The sequence below is a fragment of the Mus musculus genome, chromosome 19 (genome assembly GCF_000001635.26).
Source record: "Mus musculus strain C57BL/6J chromosome 19, GRCm38.p6 C57BL/6J".
NCBI classification, from domain to species: domain Eukaryota; kingdom Metazoa; phylum Chordata; class Mammalia; order Rodentia; family Muridae; genus Mus; species Mus musculus.
The window spans coordinates 29,905,566-29,925,728 of record NC_000085.6 but is presented as its reverse complement, the minus strand read 5'-3'; the positions used below and the strand labels follow the sequence as shown (position 1 = coordinate 29,925,728).

Below are 20,163 nucleotides of genomic sequence, written 5' to 3'. Positions count from 1 at the left end.
GTCTAGGGTCACCAGCGCATGAAGATCTATTGAAGAGTCACAGCATTAGGAAGGTTGAGAACCACTGACATACAGAGGAGAGGAAAATATGAGGAAGAAAAATTGCCAGGAGCATAAAGGACCAGCAGCCTTCAGAACAAAGTTTCTCAAGTGAATAGAATCACAATTGAGTTTTAAAATTTTTTTTATCCATTTAGACAGTTGATTCCTTATTTTTTCCAGAAATGCTCTGTACTCAGTTCTTCTGTGTCCCTTTTTTTACTGACAGCCACTTGCAGAGAGTTGCTGAGCATTAACGGAGGAAGTCAGATTACCATCTTGCTTTGTAAAGTTTCACGGCGGTGTAGATTTAAAGGCTAACACTGTCTACATCATGCAATTTATTAATAATTTTAAACATCACCCAGATGAAAGCAAATGTCATCATGAGTTAGTAGCAATGACAACAAACCAGCCTAGTGATTTATTTCTCAGAAATAAGAAGGGAGGGGTGCTCCACAGGTCCTAAGATTTTTTTTCTTTGCAAAACCCACTAGACATTTCCCTCGGTTTTGGTCTCAGTCTTACCTCGATGATTCTGCCGTGATTTCTCCCTTCTGCAGCTGCAGTTCCTCTTCCTCGCAGAGCGCCTTGGGCTTTTTATTCCCCAGAACTTGGCAGAGAACCAAACAGTCTAGGAAGAGAGCTGTGGGAGGCAGGATCGGGGCCAACTTTTCTCACTTCTTTGCAATAAGCTAATAGCATTCCTGCCAATGTTACTGTTATCGTTCTGTAAACATCTAAGACTGATTTATGCCTCCCCTCTACCTTTCCTTTATATCTTGATTTTTTATGTGTGTTGGGGGTGAGTGGTAGTGAAGGATGAGGTCTTGCTATGTAGCCTAGGCTGGCCTCTTAATTCATGATCTTCTTGCCTTAGCCTCCAGGGCTGGGGCTGCCGTCTGTTGACACCTGACAGGGCTGGTCAGCGCACCTGTTCTCCTCCTCTGTCTTGGTTGTAAATTTTAACTTCCAAATGATGGATTTTGTGGCCCCTTTCCTCCCAGACTCATAGCAGAATTAGCTCACATACAGCCCTCCCCCATCGTCATGTCCCAGCTCCTCTGCCCCTCACCTTCACAGTTGGGCTCATGGTAAGTTAAACTCCCAAGCCTGACCTTCAGCATTCCTTTATGGACAGTCTTCTGGTTTTTTATTTCACTTTCACCCCTGGCTTATTTTGCAACCTTCATGAAGATGTCACTTTTTTTTTCTTTCAATTTCTTTTATAATAAAATCGTTCCCTGTGGCACATCAGAAATAGGGAGCTTATCTACAGATAGAAACTCTCAGAGCTCCATGTACCTCAACATAGCTGACCTGCCTCCCTACTCTGACCACAGAACAATTAACCTACTAAATGATTGATGATGATAAAGGAAAGGAAACACTAGTGGTTTGAAGAGTCCACATGAGGAAATAAGAAACAAAAATCCTTTAGGAGAACTAGACTAAGGTACTTCATATGATGTAAAGTCACCACCAGGACAATAAAAATCTGTAGTTCCCACATAGACCAAACAAGGTAGCTTGAAGAAAAAAAAATAATAAAGACATGCTTCTAGGGATAAGTAGCATTTGCCTTCTTGCATAGAAACTTCATTGCAACAAGACTGATGTGGAGTTGAAACAGAGCCAACTTCCTTGCCCTTTCCAAAGGACCAATGCTCCTTCCCCTTAGCCACTAAGCAGCATCAGAAACAGATCCCTAGAGACAGGCAGCCAGAGCCAGACTGGATGGACTCGGGGGAATGTGCACTGTACGGTGGCAAGTGGAGGGCGGCATGTCTTAAGAGAGGAACAGGAATACCTGTCGAGATGTGATTGGGTTGAGAGAACAGAGCGGGGAGAAGCTAAGAGACAGATTGAGGCCATTCACAGAGTGACTACCCTCCCCACGTGGTAGGAAGAGTAAGTTACATGTCCCATAACTCAATTTTAAAATGAAAATGTCAGTGCGCTTGCGACAATCCTTTTTTTTTTCAGTAGTATGGATTATTTTTTTATTAGATATTTTCTTTATTTACATTTTAAATGTTATCCTCTTTCCTAGTTTCCCTTCTGAAAATCCCCTATCCCCTTTCCCTGCTCCCCAATCCACCCACTCCCATTCCTGGCCCTGGCATTCCCCTATACTGGGGCATAGAACCTTCACAGGACCAAGGGCCTCTCCTCCCATTGATGACCGACTAGGCCATTCTCTGCTACATATGCAGCTAGAGTCACAAATCCCTTCGTGTGTTTTCTTTGGTTGGTGGTTTAGTCCCAAGGAGCTCTGGGGGTACTGGTTAGTTCATATTGATGTTCCTCCTATGGGGCTGCAAACCCCTTCAGCTCCTTGGGTCCTTTCTCTAGCTCCTTCATTGGGGACCCTGTGCTCCATCTGATGGATGACTGTGGCTTGCTTCAATACTTAAGCAAACGGTTAGTGAAATCTTCTCCAGTTTGCCCACCAATGAACAGTGGAAATGATATAGAGAGAATAGAAGTGGCTCCTGGGCGGGGTTCTCTCAGTAACCGTTATTCACCAGGCAGGCTTCAGCCTACTGAATCATGCGCTAGTGAGTAGAAAAAAACCCCTGACCGTCAGACAGTTACCCATCTGGGGACGTCATCATTCCCAACCTCTTTGCTCATTCACTCTGTGCTGTGACAAAGAACATAACTAGGAAAGGAAGTGTGGTCTGCCAAGTGAATGGGGTCAAGGCCACTGATGAGCCCAGCATTTGCCTTGTGGGAGTCACGGACATGGCTCACTGTCCCTCTCTTAGTTCTCCATGTTAGTGCCCACAAAGATAATCCATAAGCCACAATGATTCTGAAATGGGAGCTATTAGTGGCAGCAGGAGACTAGTGTGGTGCTGCTGTCTATAGCCTGCGGAGGTTCCCACTTAGGGGACCCCACCCCAACAGCGGTTGGGATCTTGATTTACACTGTAGGAAATAAGTTCAGGTTGAATCACTATATAGCAGAGTTGGGGTTAATAAGGACATAAGCAGAGATATTTGGAAAGACAGATGAGACTTAACAATACCCATGGATATGATTTTATATCTTTTAAAGTTAAATTGCTTAAAGGAGATCTTCTCAACCTTCTTATTGCTGCTACCCTTAAATGACAGTTGCTTGTGTCATGGTTGACTCCCCAACCATAAAATCATCTTTGTTGCTACTTCATAAATGCAATTTTGCTACTGTTGTGAATCATAACGTAAATATCTGTGCTTTCCAGTGGTCCTAGGTGACCCCTGTGCAAGGGTTGTTCAACCCCTATGGGGTGGAGACCCACAGGTTGAGAACCACAGGCTTGAAGAGTTTATTTTCCATCCAGGTTTAGAGATGAAGCAAAGGTTAAAACTTAAACAAAAACCTAATGTTATAAAATTAACTTTAAACTGTGGGAGGCCAGTTGACTTAATTTCTCTTTGCATATGGAATTTCCTTTTGTAAATGAAATTCTGAAATGGTTTATTAAGTGTACCATTCAGGTCTATAGGCATCGATATATTCAACTCAAAGGTCATATGCACTTTGGCTCTGAGTGAACATGGTTTGCTGCGATTTAGTACTCTTTTCTGAGTTGAATCTCTCAGAAAAAAAATGAGCATTTCTCTGTAAGCAGTCTTCATAACATGTTTTTAGTTGTGTTTGAATACTTTATTTTCACCACTGAGAAATACAAACCAGATCAAACAAATCAGTCACTTCTTCACTTTTCCCATCTTTCTGTCCTGATTTGGGAAATATTTGAGGCCACATCCCTATCTCTATTCATTAGAACCCAGACAGCGCTGCCCAGAGAAGAGATTCCATGCATCTGACAAGTTTAGCTTGGCTTAGCAGGTCTCAGACCTTTCCCAGAACCGCAAACATTTTCTAAGACTTTTTTTTTTTTTTTTTTTTTTTTTTTTTGTTTGAGATAGTGTCTGTCCTGGAACTCACAGAGGTCATCCCTGCTGGGATTGAAAAGGTATCCCACCATATCAGACCCTAAGATAAAACCAAAACTACCATGTGTGCCAACCTCCAGATGTTAGACAAACACCATTGCTTCAAGTCCTTTCGTTTTGGGAGGCTTCCAGACCCTAGAGTTTCGCAGAAGAAACACCAACCTTCCAATCCATCAAGATGTCCCACTGTGCCCCACACCTAAGGAATGTTCTGGGAAACGCACATGCAGAATGTGGATTGCTTCCCATCCCACCCACTCGTACAGAGGCACTGACAATGCCTGCAATCCCTAATCCCATCCCTTTATTTCCTGAGCCCCACCACAGTGTAAACCATTGTACCTTATAGAGTGTGCAAAATTTCCTCATTTTCTTCTTAATTAAACAAAATATTTTATATACATGTGTGTGAACAAGGGTTCATGTATGTGCACCAGTGTGCAGATCAGAACAGGTATCCGATCCTCTGGAAGAGAGTTGCAGGTGACTGGGAACTGAACCTGGGTCCTTTGCTAGAGCAGCAGCTATTCTTAAGTGCTGGGCCATCTCTCCAGCTCTGGTTTACTCCATTTCAACAATGCAATAAATAGTATTATCATCGTGTTGTGCTATTTTTAAATAGGTACTAAGTGACTCGAGAGAGCCATAGTCGTTTCTCCTTAATCTGTTAACCCCAAGAGTATGTCTCCTAAGGCTCACAATTATCTCCACCTAAAAACTGGAAAATACCACTTTCCTATTGAGGCCTGGTAAGGAGAGAGGTGCAAAGAAACACGTTGACTTTTCTCCCATCGGATCTGTTCCAGGAGTGACTACCCATCAGCTGGAGTCCCTTGATAAGAAGAAGTGTTTATGGGCTTTGAATCCCACACTCATTGCTAAGCCAGAGAACCACAGATGTGTCACTACCCTTGACTCTGTGTACAAGAGACAGAACTTACTGTAAGCATCAGTTTGCTTCTGCAACCCATAATTCAATGAAAGCTTACTAAACACTGTCACCTTGCCTGAAAGAGCCTTTCCACAAGGGCAGCCTAGGAAGTGAGGCTCTATGAACCCAGAGCAGAGTTAAAAAGCTCGGGGCATAGAGAAGCACACAGAAGCCATCCAGCCCGTAGCCTAAGTACTCCCTAAGGATATATGATTCATTAGTTATGTCTCTCTGAGGGCATACAATTCAGTTTTCTGATTTTTTTGTCTTTTTTTGTGTGTGTATTGAGACAGGGTTTCTCTGTGTAACAGCTCTAGGTGTCCAGAAACTCAATTTGTAGACCAGACCGGCCTTGAACTCTGCCTCCTGAGTGCTGGAACTAAAGGCATACCCCACTAGCACCCCGCCTGCCTTCTGATTCTCAGTGAGGGCAAGATAAGTCTTTTTTATCCAGGTACTTTATATCTGTGTACAAAGTTTCTCTCTGATAGAGTGTATTCTTAGGTTTCCCTTTTTTAAATTCATCTTGAGGTAGTGCAGTGAGACCCTTGCCCTTATGCAGAGCTGTATCTCCTATATGCTTAGACATAGATTTATTACACCAGAGCGAAACCAAAGCCTGAGCGTGCCCAAAGCTGTCCCTGTCCACCATTTTAATCTTTGGAACAAGGGCTCCGTGTCCTGCTGGTTAGTTTTTGTTACTGTGACATAAGCAAGGTTCATCTTGGAACCTCAATTGAGAAAACACCCCTAGAAGACAGAACTATAGAGAGGTGTGCGAGGCAAGCTCTTGATTAATGATTGCAGTTGGAGGGTCCAACCGGCTGTGGGTAGTACCACCCCTGGGCGGGTGGTTCTGAAATGTATTTTAAAAAAAAAACAGCAAAACAAAACAAGCAAACAACAATAACAACAAACGAACAAACAAAAACAAGTTAAACAAGTCATAAAATACAAACCAATAAGCAGCAATTTTCTCAGGTCTGTTTCACTTCCTGCCTCCAGGTTCCTGCCTCGAGATCCTGCCCTGACTTCCTTGCAGCTGATGGACCTCAATTGTAAGCCGACATAAACCCATTCCTCCCCAAGTTGACTTTGGTCATGGGGTTTATTACAGCCATAGAAACCCAACCGCTTGTGGAGATCTTTCCTTGAACTATAACTTTAAACTAGCTAGGGATGTTCTCGCCCTTTAAATGATTTTTTTTCTACATGAATGTGTATAGGCGTGTTTCCTTCATTTGAGGAGGGGGGGGAGAGGATTGAAGGAGATACTGTGGGGTGAGACAGCTAGAACTGAGGAGCATTTGAGGGGTGCTATGGAAACCCAGTGCAGTGGAAACGTCCTAAAACACATGAAGGCAATCTTAATGACGTCCCCAAATAATGAGGGAGGGAGGGATAGTCCTAACTGGATATCACTTGCTACCAAATTCCCAACTGTAAGCCGGTTCCAGTAACTGTAGTGGGTTACATCCAATTCAGTTGAGTTGCTGGCCAAAGGGGTCCCATGGAAATCCCCAAACAACCCAGGCTGCTGCCAAGAAATATTTGCTATCCACAAACAGACAGCAAGGTCCCATTAAAAAAAAGAAAGAAGAAGAAATGATAAAAAAAAAAAAAGTTTAAAAAAATCAGTCAGACAGTGGTGGGACACACCTTTAATCCCAGCACATGTAAGACAGAGGTAGGTGGATCTCTGAGTTCAAGGCCAGCCTGGTTTCCAGAACACTCAGGGCTACCTATAGAGAGAAATTATGTATGTAATGTATACCACCCGTGGAGGTCAGAAGCGAACATCAGATTCTCTGGAACTGGAGTTACAGATGGCTATAATCTACCATACAGATTCTGGGAATTGAACCGGGGTCCTCTGCAGGAGTAGCAAGTGTTCTTATCCACTGAGCCATCTCTCCAGCCTAGTACACTACTTTTTTTATTCACTTACGTTAATGGACACTACGTTGCTTGCTACCATTTGTTAAGTTTTGTGTTACGATGACCTGTTCCTGTGCTGTGTGCCCAGTAGCAGGATTGTTGGACCATATGGAATCCTTTCTTTTCTTTTCTTTTCTTTTCTTTTCTTTTCTTTTCTTTTCTTTTCTTTTCTTTTCTTTTCTTTTCTTTTTCTCCAGGAATTACAGTTTATTTATATCACTGCCTAAACATATGATGTACACTATCCTTTAAAATAACACAAACAACATACAACAGATAGTTTAAACTATGGATTTTTCTATTTGTGTCTATTCTAATGTCTGCTTTGCACTGGGGAAGAACATTGAAATCTGAGGATTCTGTGATTCTAAAAAAACAAAAAAACAAAAACCTCCTGATGCAACTGGTTACTGTGTTCAAGAGTGTGAGAAACACTTATTTAGTATTTAACTGATTCCTGAAAACAGGACTGTATGCAATAGTGAGATAATGTGATTTAAAAAAATATATCACTTTAAATAATGTTAAAGTAGTACCAAGAAGATATTCAGATTCCTAGAATTTGTAGGAGCATTTTGTCCATCACAAGTCTTTTCTCCCATGGAGTGTGGTCTTGGCAATACTGGACTATCCCTTAAACACCACTTACCTCCCTTTATCCCCTTTTCCTCTCTCCAGAACAACATCCCTTAAACCGTTTTGCCTTGTAACTGTGTCTGTCCAAGCACTGTGGCTCACTAGGCTGTGTACAACAAAGAGCTTTCCAAAGAACTTCTGAACCTGACTTGAAAAGATAGTGCAGTCTAGTTGCCAGCCGTTCTATTATTAGTGAAATCTCTGTTTGGCAAACCTTTACATTGAAACAAACAAACAAACAAACAAACAAACAAACAAACGATCTGTGATGCTCAAGACAGCAAAGGTTAGGTTGCTGACCCATAAGAAATGGGACATAAGAAAGAAAGATAACTGCTTGCGTCTTGTGCTTGTTAGTTGATCATCTGCATCTGCTTAGCATGTTTGGCCTAAGTGAATTGAATTGAGTTTCCAAAGGGAATATCCATTTATTGTTTCATAGCCTACACCAGTACATTTCTGTCCCTCAGCACTTAGCCATCACAGCCCAAGTTCAGTGTTCACATTGCAGCTTAAGGGAAGAGACTGAAGGAAACAGGCATCACATGTCAGGTGCCGGTGTGTGAGTGAGATGCTGAAAATGCTGTGGGCATAGAGTTCTGAGTCATCTTGTCACAGGATTGACTCAATGAGCCTCTTCCTCTCCTGGGACTGCACACTGCTCCTAACCTCGGACAGCTGCTGATGGGAAGGCTGTGTCATCCCTGCCCCTAACACAGAAGAGCATTCTTCGGCTCTGCAATGGATTTGTCTCCAATGAACAATCGGACCACCCTCTTTCCCTATTGATTTCCGGGGGTGGAGGAAATGTTCCCCAAGCCACCTATGCATTTCAAGTTTTCCTTTGTTCTGGAGGGTTTCATGCACATTTCAGTGAAAATGGTCGTAAATATTTCCATTTCTTCCCTCATCTCTATCCATATCCCCCTCCCAACCTCATAGTTCTTTTTTTTTTCTGAGTAATTATTTTTATTAGTTTCTTTTTTTTCAATTTTTTATTAGATATTTTCTTCATTTACATTTCAAATGCTATCCCGAAAGTTCTCTATATCCTCCCCCCGCCCTGCTCCCCAACCCACCCACTCCCACTTCTTGGCCCTGTACTGGAGCATATAAAGTTTGTAAGACCAAGGGGCCTCTCTTCACAATGATGGCCGACTAGGCCATCTTCTGCTACATATGCAGCTAGAGACACAAGCTCTGGGGGTACTGGTTAGTTCATATTGTTGTTCCACCTATAGGGTTTCAGACCCCTTCAGTTCCTTCGGTACTTTTTCTAGCTCCTCAATTGGGGGCCCTGTGTTCCATCCAATAGATGACTGTGAGTATCCACTTCTGTATTTGCCAGGCACTGTCATAGCCTCATAAGAGACAGCTATATCAGGGTCCTTTCAGCAAAATCTTGCTGGCATGTGCAATGGTGTCTGCGTTTGGTGGCTGATTATGGGATGGATCCCTGAGTGGGGTAGTCTCTGGGTGGCCCATCCTTAGCTCCAAACTTTGTCTCTGTAACTCCTTCCATGGGTATTTTGTTCCCTGTTCTAAGGAGGAATGAAGTATCCACACATTGGTCTTCCTTTTTTTTTTTTTATTTTCTTGTGTTTTGCAACTTGTATCTTGGGTATTCTAAGTTTCTGGGCTAATATCCACTTATCAGTGAGTGCATATCAAGTGACTTCTTTTATGATTGGGTTACCTCACTCAGGATGATATCTTCCAGATACATCCATTTGCCCAGGAATTTCATAAATTCATTGGTTTTAATAGCTAAGTAGTACTCCATTGTGTAAATGTACCACATTTTCTGTATTCGTTCCTCTGTTGAGGGACATCTGGGTTCTTTCCAGCTTCTGGCTATTATAAATAAGGCTGCTATAAACATAGTGGAGCATGTGTCTTTATTACCATTGCTGGTGGGATTGCAAGCTTGTACAGCCACTCTGGAAATCAGTCTGGCGGTTCCTCAGAGAATTGGACATAGTACTACCGGAAGATCCAGCAATACCTCTCCTGGGCATATACCCAGAAGATGTTCCAAATGGTGTTAAGGACACATAGTTCTTCTTTTATTAAGTGTTTTAATTATTTATTTATCTTTATTTATATGAATACACTTTAGCTGTCTTAAGACACACACCAGAAGAGGGCATTGGATTCTATTACAGATGGTTGTGAGCCACCATGTGAGCCAAAGAGGGCTGGAAAGATGGCTTAGCAGTTAAAAGCACTGACTGATCTTCCAGAGGTCCTGAGTTCAATTCCCAGCAACCACATGGTGGAATTTGGACTGGCTATGATTATGGGTTTTTGTTTGTCTGAGTGGGTTGTGAGATAGCAGGTTTCTATATGGATTTTCACATAGTTGTTCCTGTGGGTAGTGGGTAAGCCTTCTCTCCCACCTCCTGTTTTCCCCATATCCATAAACCCTTTCCCACTTAAGCTTTTCTGCCTATAACTATATCTGTGACCAACTATTCCTCTCCCCAACCAGAGGATCCGTTTCTAGTTCCCTGGCTTCCACCTACTTAACATGCAAAACCGAAGACTGAACCTAGGATCTTCAAATGAGAGGGAACATGCAGATTTTGTCTCTCTGGTCCTGCCTTGCCTCGTTTGGCTTATTTCCTTTTCAGATCTAGCTATTTGTCTGCAAATTTCATGGTTTCGTTTTTCTTTACAGCCTAGTGATATGCCATTGAGTGTATGTGGCCCCGATCTCTTAGTCATTCATATGTTGATAGACTTTGAAGTTGACTCCATTTCTTAGCTATTCTGAACAGAGCAGCAGTAAACAAAATGGGCATGTCTCTCTGCAGTGGGATATAAGTTCATAGTGAGTGTGCCCAGGAGTGGTACAGTTAGGCGTCTTGGTTAAGGTTTTATTGCTGTGAAGAGGCACCATGACCATGGCAATTCCTATAAATGAAAACATTTAATTGGGGCTGGCTTACAGTTTAGAGGTTTAGTCCATTATCAACATGGTGGGAAACGTGGTGGCACACAGTCAGACATGGTGCTGGAGGAGCTAAGAGTTCACAAACAGCAGGAAGAGACAGTAAGCCACTAGGTCTGACTTGAGCTTCCCACCCTTTAGTAACACACTTCTAACAAGGACACACCTACTCCAACAAGACCATACCTCCTTGTAGTGCCACTTCCCATGGGCCTATAGGGACCATGTTACACACACACACACACACACACACACACACACACACACACACACTGGATCATATGGCCGCTCTATGTTTAGTTTTTTGAGAAACTGCCAGATTGATTTCCAAAGTTGCTAGACTAGTTTACATTCCCACCAACAGTAAATAGATTTCCTTTATACTTATTGTTGGCATTTGTAATCCTGACGATGGCCACTCCTACTGGGGTGAGATAGAATTTTAAAGTAGTTTTAATTTAAATCCCCAATGACTAAGGACACTGAGAACATCTCTTAATAATTTTTTAAATTATAATATAATCATACAATTTCTCCCATTCCTTTCTTCCCTCCAACTTTAGTTTCATCTGTTATACAGGAACTTTTTGGGTTTGGGAGACCTCATCTGTTGATTGCTGGTCTGATTTCCCATGCTATCAGAGCCTTGTTCAGGAGGTCCCTACCTAGGCGGGTCTGCGAGTTAAAGTCTATACCCTACTTTTCCCCCTAACACCTTCAGAGTACCAAGTCCTAAGCTGAGGTCCTTGGTTCATTTACCACTGACTTTTGTGCAGCATGACCAATAGGAATCTAGTTTCATTTTTGTGAATTTAGAAATCCAGTTGTCCAGGTGCCATTCATTTATTCACTGTGCTGTCTTGTCTCTAAAGCGCATTTAGACATCATTGTCAAAACTCAGAAAACTGTAGTTTTGTTGACTCGTACCTGGGTTCTCAAGTCTATCCCTGTTGATGTGTGTATCTGCCTTTGTGCTGTTACTGCTTTGCCTTGATTACTGTGTCTCTGTAGCCTAATTTGAAGTCAGGTATGGCCATGCCTCCTGTAGAATTCTTTTTCTTCAGGATTGCTTTGGCTATTCTTAGTCTTTTTGTGTCTCTGCAGAACTTTTCCCCAGGTCTGTAAAGAATGGTGTTGGAATTTTGAGTGAGATAGCTTTGGATCTATAGATTACTTTTGGTAGGATAGACATTTTTACAGTATTAATTCTCCCAACCGATGAGCATGTGTTGTCTTTTCATCTACTAGTGTCTTCCTTCTTTCTTCAGTGTCACAAACTTTTCATTGGAGAGGCCTTTTATTCTTCTATAAGCCTTATTCCCAGATTGTGTGTGTGTGTGTGTGTGTGTGTGTGTGTGTGTGCATGATTTTGTGTCCTATACCTTTGCTGAAAGGGCTTTGCCAAATCTAAAAGGTTTTGATGGAATCTGTAGGGTCTCTTGTATATAGAATAATACATTCTGAAAATGGAGATATTTTAACTTCTATTTATATCTTTTTTTATATTTCTATTCTCTTATTGCTCTAGCTAAGACTTTAAGCACAATATTGACTAGAAGTCAGAAGAGTGGACAGTCTTGTCTTGTTCCTGATATTACTGGGAATTCTTTGAGTTTTTCTCCACTTAGAGTGATACTGGCTATAGGTTTGTCACATACAGCCTTTATTATATTGAATCATGCTTTCTTCATCTTTAGCCTCTTTATGATGTTAATCACGGAGAAATGTTTATTTAGCCTTTGTCAAAGGGCTTGTGTGTATTAAGATGACAATGTGATTTCTGTCATTGATCCCATTAATGTGATGAATTACCTTTATTGATTTATACTTGTTGAACCATCCCTGCACTGCTGGAATAAAGCCCATTTAGTCACAATATATGATATTTTAATGTGATGTTGAATTCAATTTGTGAGCATTTTATTGAGCATTTGGCTGTGTTCGTCAGGTAGGCTGGTTTGTACTTTTAGTGTTTTCTGTGATGTTTTCACCTGGGTTTTGTATACAAGCCATACTCACTCCGTACGATGAATTTGGAAGCTTTCCTTGGTTTTTCTGTTTTACGGGGTGCATCAGTCACATTTCTATTGCTGTAATGTAAAGAAAAGGCAATTTATAGAAGATTGTGTATTTAGGCTTACAATTCCTGAATGATTTAGAGGCATGGCATGTTTGGGAAGCATGGAAGCCAGCTGTGGGCATAGGAATCTGGGGGCTCACATCTTGAACCACAAACAGGAAAAAGTGAAGGGAACTAGAGATGGTTTGAGTCTTTAAACTCTCAAAACAACACACTTTACATTCTGTCCCACAGCACACTTGCTCCAACAATACCACATATCTTTCTTTCTTTTTTATTTTGTACTTTCCACTTTTTGTTTTGTTTTGTTTTGTTTTTTTATTCTTTTTTCTATGAAATATTTTCTTTATTTACATTTCAAATGTTATCCTCTTTCTTGGTTCCCCTCCCCCCAATCCCCTATCCAATCCCCCTTCCTCCTGCTTCTATGAGGAACCTCGAATAGCTTAAGTTTCCCCCAAAGTGCCGTCAACTTGGGACCTGAAGTGGAAACTTACGGACTCTTTGGAAAGTGGGTTGCATTGTGTTTTGCTCAGGCAAACATGTGAAGGAGTGTTTCACCGAAGCAGACACAGGAGAGAGGATGTTCTGCTAAAGCAAGCACATGAAAGAATATGTGATGAGAGATTCTTTGCTAATGACACACATGTATTGGTCTGCCTTACATTGCATAGTTGAGCTGTATTTGTCAGGATTCCATAGAGAGAAAGCCACCAAAACACTTCTGGTGGCATGCTATAGTTTCTTGCCACTTCCAAGGACTCAAGATGGCCACTTCCAAGGACTCAAGATGATGGGCAGAGTGATGTCAGCTGAGACTGATGCATGTGCTGAGGCAAGGCACATGGAGGACACATGATGTTTGGAGAGAGTCTACGAGGACACAATGGACAGAGAGGAGGCTGAGATCGGCTTGCTTAGAGAGCTCGCTGGGCCATGCTTGCTGATCTAGAATCTTCGCTGATCTTCTTCACTGAGAGAGGCAAAGCTGAGAGCTTTCCCTGACAGTCCTCAAGATCCCTCCTGCTGACTTGTACGGAGGCTGAGACCTGGCTATCTCTGCTAGGTAGTGACACCACTGCTGACTCATGTTTGCTATGAGTCACCTCTACTGAACTAGACTTCAGTGAAGTGGATCAAGCTGTCACTGCTAACCTGTGAACTGAGCTGCCGATTTCCAGACAACACATACAGGAGTTGCTCCAAAGAACTAAACAGGTCCATTCCAGCCCCGCCCATCTGCCCATCCTCTACCTTCCCACAATCCTTTTTGTTCAACTATCTCTGGTGAGTGGTGGGTTAAAAGGGAGGTTAAAGCATCTAACGACCATCATTAAAAAATAGATGTTTAAAAAAATTAAAATTACAGGGATCAAGTATTCTAATGCCTGAATACTCATTCAAACAAACACATGGAGTAATTTCAGTAGTGTTTGTGGTTGTTTGAAGTCCTGGTAGGAGTTTTGTAGTGAATCTGTTTAGTCCAGATGATTTCTAAGTTAAGAGGTTTTCATTATTGCTTCAGTCTTATGCTGATTATAGATCTGTTTAGAGGCTTTATTTCATCCTGATTTAATTTTAATATGTCATATTCATGTAGAAATTCATCCATTTCTTTTAAGTTTCCCAATTTGTTCAGGTACATTTTTAAGTTATGCCACCATGAATTTCTGGGTTTTGTTGATTGGTGTGTGTTGTAGTGTTTTTATTTTAAGCTCTTACTTTATTAATTCGGGTTTTCTCTCTCCCACTATTGGTGTATTTGGCCAAAGGGTTGTCAATTTTCTTCTTCTTTGTTAAGCACCAGCTCTTTGTTTCATCAATTCCTTGTAATATTTTTTGTTTTTCTTTCATTAATTTTGAAACAGAATCATTTTGATTACTTCTCTTTCTGTTGTCTTGTGTTTTGCTTGTCATTGTCCTGTTGCCATTGTTGTTCCTGGGGACTCTTCAGTTCTTTATCCTTCTCTTAGACTGAAGCAGATTCCACCCATCATCTTCTGTAGAGCTGGGTCAGTGATCATAAATTCCTTTAGCCAATTTTCCCCATGGCCACTATTATTTTTCCTGCAGTTTAAAAAGATAGTTTTCTGAGAACGGCAGTTGTGTCTGGGTTGGCAGTTGTGTTCTTTCAGATCTTAGAATTCATCTTTGCAGGCCCTTCTGGCTTCCAATGTTTCCAATGGTTCTTTCAGTAGAATAACCAGACATGATTCTGGTAGGCCTACCTTCAAATGTAACTGGACCTTTCTCTTTTGTGGCTTTAATATTCTCCTCTTTAGTCTGTGTTTTTAGTATTTTAAATGTACTATGTCATAGGGAGTTTGTTTTCTAGTCCTACTTAGTATTTTCTAGTCTGCTTGTACCTGGCTAGACAATTCTTTCTCAAGGTTTGGGAATGTTTTCATCTTTGATTTTATTGAAAATATTTCCTTACCTTTGTTGTGGTATCTTCTTCTTCTTCTATGCCCATAATTTGAAGATTTTTTATTTTTATGGTCTCTCAGCATTTTCCTATGTTTTCCCTCTGTGTGTCTCTCACTGTCTCTCTCTTTCTGCATATGTCTATCTTTCATATGTATATATATATATGAAAGATAAACATATGCTGATGTAGACTGATGTCTCTATTGTATGATCGAATCCCTCTACTTTGTCCTCCAGCCTGAATACTCTATCTTTCAATGCTCTATTCTGTTGTTGAAGCCATTCACTGATCTTTTCTTTTGGCTCATTGAGCTTTCTATGACCATGATCATTTCTATGATCATTTCAGTTTTGATTTTCTTCAGCAATTCTACTTGTTTACTGAATTACTTTCCATATAGCATGCTAACCCCCTTATGTCATTCAGCCTTGGTTTTGCTCTCTTGGAGTACATCATGTCTTCCTTAAGTTTCTTGAACATGGTTTTAATTATTCCTTTAAATTCTTTGTCTGGGAATTCTTCTAAATCACTCTCATAGGAGCTATTACTATGGAGTTAGAAATCTTTGAGGAAGACATGCTATCTTGGTTTTCATGTTGTTTTTGTTTCTTTGTGGGGACAGGAACATCTGGAGTTAGTTTGATGGTTGAAGTTTCTTACTTTCAAATATTTTACTTTGACTTTTAAATTCAAGACACATTTTCCAGTGGTGGCATCTATGATATTCAGGAGAGAACCAAATGATTGTAGAGTTGTAGTATCTTTTGCCTCTATAGTACTGATATTTATGGTCAAGGGCTCTATCCCAAGACTTCCTCTGAGGGTCAAGTCTTGTCTTGTGTCAGCTCAAGCCTCCTTCCTGTGTCTGCAGCTTTTTCTAGTTGTGGCACTCAGCATGAACCTGTGGGCCCTACCCAGAGTAAGATCCCAGCCCCACCCTGAGCTCACGATTCAGCTGGAGCAGTTGCAGCCTGTGGAACTTCCTCCAGGTCAGACACAGCTCCACCTTTGCCCCCTTGCCCGGGTTCCACTGATGCTGCGGATGTGGAAATTCCCTTGTGCCTCTGGTCTAACCCAGAGTCATGTATGGTCTCCACCTCAGGTCTCCATCTTCTACCAAAACCTTTGTTTTCATACAGACTCTCATTATATAACCTTCAGTGCCTTAGAATGTGACGTGTCAAAAATGCTACCCTTGAATTTGCAGTGGTCTTGCTGCCTCTGCCTCATGGATGCTGGGATTACAGGCATCTATGGCTGTATTTCAAATTTTGGTTCTATTTTAAATTTTTTTTGAGTAACCCCCATTCTGTTTTCCGTAGTATACTCATTTATACTTCCACAGAGAGTTTACAAATGATTCACCATTTTGACAGCTGGTAGAAATTTACATAGTGCAGCCACTGTGGAAATCATCCTGGAAGTCCACCAAAAGATTAAACAAGTCTCCCATAGACAGCAGGAACTGCATTCCTAAGTAGACAGTGGAGAAAAGTAAAAACATATATCCATTAAAAAATTAAACACAAAAATATATATATGGGAGTATTTGTAACACCACTCATAATGGAAGAAGGGGTGATTTGAAAGTCCATTGACTAGACTATTATTTGACAATGTAAAGGAGTGAAGTCCTGGTATGTATGACAACATGAATAACCCAGAAAGCATTACATTAAGAAAAGGATGCTAAACTAAGAAGACCACTTATGAGTAGTGTGCTGTCTATTTCCACTCATATCAAAGGCCCAGAATGTTCAAATGCTTAAAGAGACAGAAACAGATGAGTGGTCACCACGGCATGGACTGGGATAAAGGAAGGAACAAGAGTGACTGTAGATGCTGTGGGGTTTCATTCTAGATCACGAAAATATATAATTGGTGGTGGCGGTGGCTGCATAAGTATGAGTGTGCTTTCAGGACTTATCTGTGAGTCTTCACATGGCCATGTTTATGTGCACATAAATTTCATGTCAACGAAGCTGTTAGTTTTTGATGAGTGACTGGAACAATTCTAGCAACTACTCTCAAAGGCTGACTTCTCACATAAAATTTCAGTTCTGTGTCTTTCATTCTCTTAACTGTCATGCTTAATTTTCAGGTTATCCCCAGATAAGCACTTTTATGACACTTATGGCCATTTGTATAAGAGTCAAACATTTGCTTTAAATTCTTTTGTTGTGCATGATGAAATTTATAGCACCCATTACAACTAAATTTCAAGAAAGAACTAAAACTGCTTCTTAGATCTGTGTAGAGCATTGTGTTTTAATACCTTTTATTCTTACCATTACATGTTTTGTATAAAGTGGAGGAATATTGACCTGGATATCAAGAGACTTACTTTCAAGTCAGGTGTAGCATTCAGATGACATATGCAATAGGATTGTCAGTTCAAGGGCAGTTTTGAGCTATATAGCAAGATCCTATCTGAGAGAAAGAGGTGGGTAGAGAACGGAGGGGAGAGGAAGGGAGGGGAGGGGAGGGGAGGGGAGGGGAGGGGAGGGGAGGGGAGGGGAGGGGAGGGGAGGGGAGGAGAGGAGAGGAGAGGAGAGGAGAGGAGAGGAGAGGAGAGGAGAGGAGAGGAGAGGAGAGGAGAGGAGAGGAGGAGAATTTTCTAAGCCAAGTTAGGTCAGAGAGAATAGCAAACATTCTTAGTTTTGTGTACATTGGCCAAAAGTGGGGCCTTTTTGATAATTTGTAGTTATGGTAACTCAAGTTATGATGAAATATGAAGGAAAAATGTGTAAAATCAAGTACCCTTATATTGATTGCTACATTGAAAATAAGTGGCTGTAATCAAAGGCTGGTGTATTCTCCTTGAGTGGCTCCCTCACTAAGCAGACTCACTGGCTCACACAGACCTGACTCTTCCCTGGAACTCCTTCTCCTAGAGGCCAGAAGCCAGCCCACACCAACCCAGAAGGCAAGAGTCAGTGCCTTAGGAGGAGAGCTCCCTCCAAAGTACAGGAGACCTTGCAGATCCACGTGTACCTTAGCAACAGATCCTGTGTTTTCCCATTTAAACTTGGATGGGCAGAGGTGAGGAACTTTTAAAACATCGCCCTTAACTGGTACTAGATGATCGAGTAATCCAACATCAGCATCCTTTTGTGCAAAGGCATTATCCAGCCCTTTCAGCCATTTCTATTAACTTCCTTTTGACTCCAAATGCTTCTCTCTAGTGTCTGTGCTCTGAAAGAGTGCAGGAGATGCTGTGATAAAATGTGTTTTCTCTCCAAACATCTGCTAAGACTCAGACAAAATCTTAGTAAATATGACATTTTTACACAAAGAGATAAAAAAAAATAACCAGGATATGAAAATATCTGTAGTAAGAGCTTTCTTCCAAAATGGTATGCATTGTCCCTGCTAATACAGGGTGGTGATTTTTCTGAGTAAGACTCCTTACTCATATTTGACTTACTGTTGCATGTAGCTTTTGCTACCCTGCCTTAATCCAGGGAACTGAACACACTATCATCCCCCACCCAGAGAATATTGGATCCATGGATAAAAATTACAGACACACACAGTTGTCCAATTTCAGCTTGCCTTTTTGGCACAATTGCTGGGCTCTACTTATCTCCCACCTGGAGAAGCATGCCCTTATCAATACTCTGAGCTCTGCATCTCTCAATCTGCCCTCAACTATAGTCGCTCAGTTACATCTAGTCCCAGCTAAACACTTTCAACTGCCCACCTGTAAAAGTAACCTGTGGCCACTCCACCCGAGATCTCACATGACTGCTTAACTTTTTTGCCTCTGAAACATGGAGAACTCTCCCCTCCTTCTCTCCTGCCTCTGCCCACTTTCCTGCTGGGACCCAGAAGTTCTGCTTGTGCCTTTCATCCAGCAATTGGTCCATGGCTTTTTCTGATAGATGAAGAACCAATCGAGAAAAAGGACCTTAGCATCAGAACCCCTCCTACAACTTAGGTTCTCCTCAGGTGACGGGTTAGTTTTGACATTACATTTCTCTTGAGAATTAGGCTTTGTAGAAATTTCATTTAACATTCCCTACCCTACTTAACTTTCTTAAATTTTCCTATATTTGACTTTTTCAAAGCATTCATTTCTGTTGTGAGCTCGTTGTTGTTGTTGTCTGTATATTTTTATTACATCTTAGGATAAGATTTACTGAGACAAGATCTCAGGAATCTCTGTTCATATATCCAAACCATACTCTGGCAAGTGCTGGAAAACTACAATGTCCAGAGTGCTTCTTGAATGCCAGGCACTTTGCATGTGTTATGTCATTATGTGCACAGCTTTATGTCATCTTATCTATGTAATGTCCCTATGAGGGAAACTGAGGCTAGTTTTCATGCCCAAGATAACAGTGTAAATAGATAATGGAGCTGAGTTTCAACACAGGGATGTCTGGTCACCTTTTTGTGACTGCTGCTGCCATTGAACTATCTATCCTCCAGGATGCTGAAAGTCGGCATGCTTCCTGAAGCTGTAAAAACTCGGGAGTCCATGGTCCTCTCCACCCTAGCTCTAGTCACAGCTTCTGTCATCTTTTATTACAAGAGAGCCTAGGAAAGTCATTGGCAGAGCTTTTAGCACCCAGCTCCCAGGAAGCAGCATCATAGCATTGGCCCACACTTGACTTTATAATCCTCTCTTTGTGTAAACTGTGTAGTAACTCAGTGTTCCAGCGATTAGTGGCTTGGAGTTCTCTTCTGATTTCAGGAGAAAAGGGCTATTTATTGCAACAACACAGGGTGACTCACATTAATACTGGAAACCTATAGAAACCAGTTTCAGAAACAGCAGGCTCCAAGAACTGGAAAGTGATGGCTGGCATTGAGTTTGCAAAGTGTTCCTACTCCAAAGAGGTTGTTATAACCCAGCTTTTCATCTTCAGATTCCAAATAATTCAAAGGTCCTTGTGTCATGGTTACTTCATAACTGAAATGTTGCTACTTTTATACGTTGTAATGTAGATATCTGATATGCAACTCCTGTGAGGATCATGAGCCCCAGTTTGAGAAACCACTAGTCTAGGATAATAATTCTATGGTGTAGGGCCATTGTCTTAGTCAGGGTTTCTATTCCTGCACAAACATCATGACCAAGAAGCAAACTGGGGAGGAAAGGGTTTATTCAGCTTACTCTTCCACATTGCTGTTCATCACCAAAGGAAGTCAGGACTGGAAACTCAAGCAGGTCAGGAAGCAGGAGCTGTTGCAGAGGCCAT

The 20,163-nt window shown here is 41.4% G+C and overlaps 1 protein-coding gene and 1 long non-coding RNA gene across 3 annotated transcripts in view; one reads left to right on the top strand and one right to left on the bottom strand.

The window, feature by feature from the left end:
- Positions 1-616, bottom strand: part of Il33 (interleukin 33) — a 35,606-nt gene extending 34,990 nt beyond the window's left edge. For both annotated transcript variants that reach the window (NM_001360725.1, NM_133775.3), the window contains exon 1: positions 568-616. The gene's annotated coding sequence lies outside the window, so the exon portion shown is untranslated. The remainder of the gene's footprint in view (positions 1-567) is intronic.
- The window catches only part of Gm41832, an 89,018-nt gene that overhangs the window by 1,316 nt on the left and 67,539 nt on the right, over positions 1-20,163 (top strand). Inside the window, exon 2 of the long non-coding RNA XR_877808.2 lies at positions 5,927-5,979. This is a non-coding gene — a long non-coding RNA (predicted gene, 41832). The remainder of the gene's footprint in view (positions 1-5,926; positions 5,980-20,163) is intronic.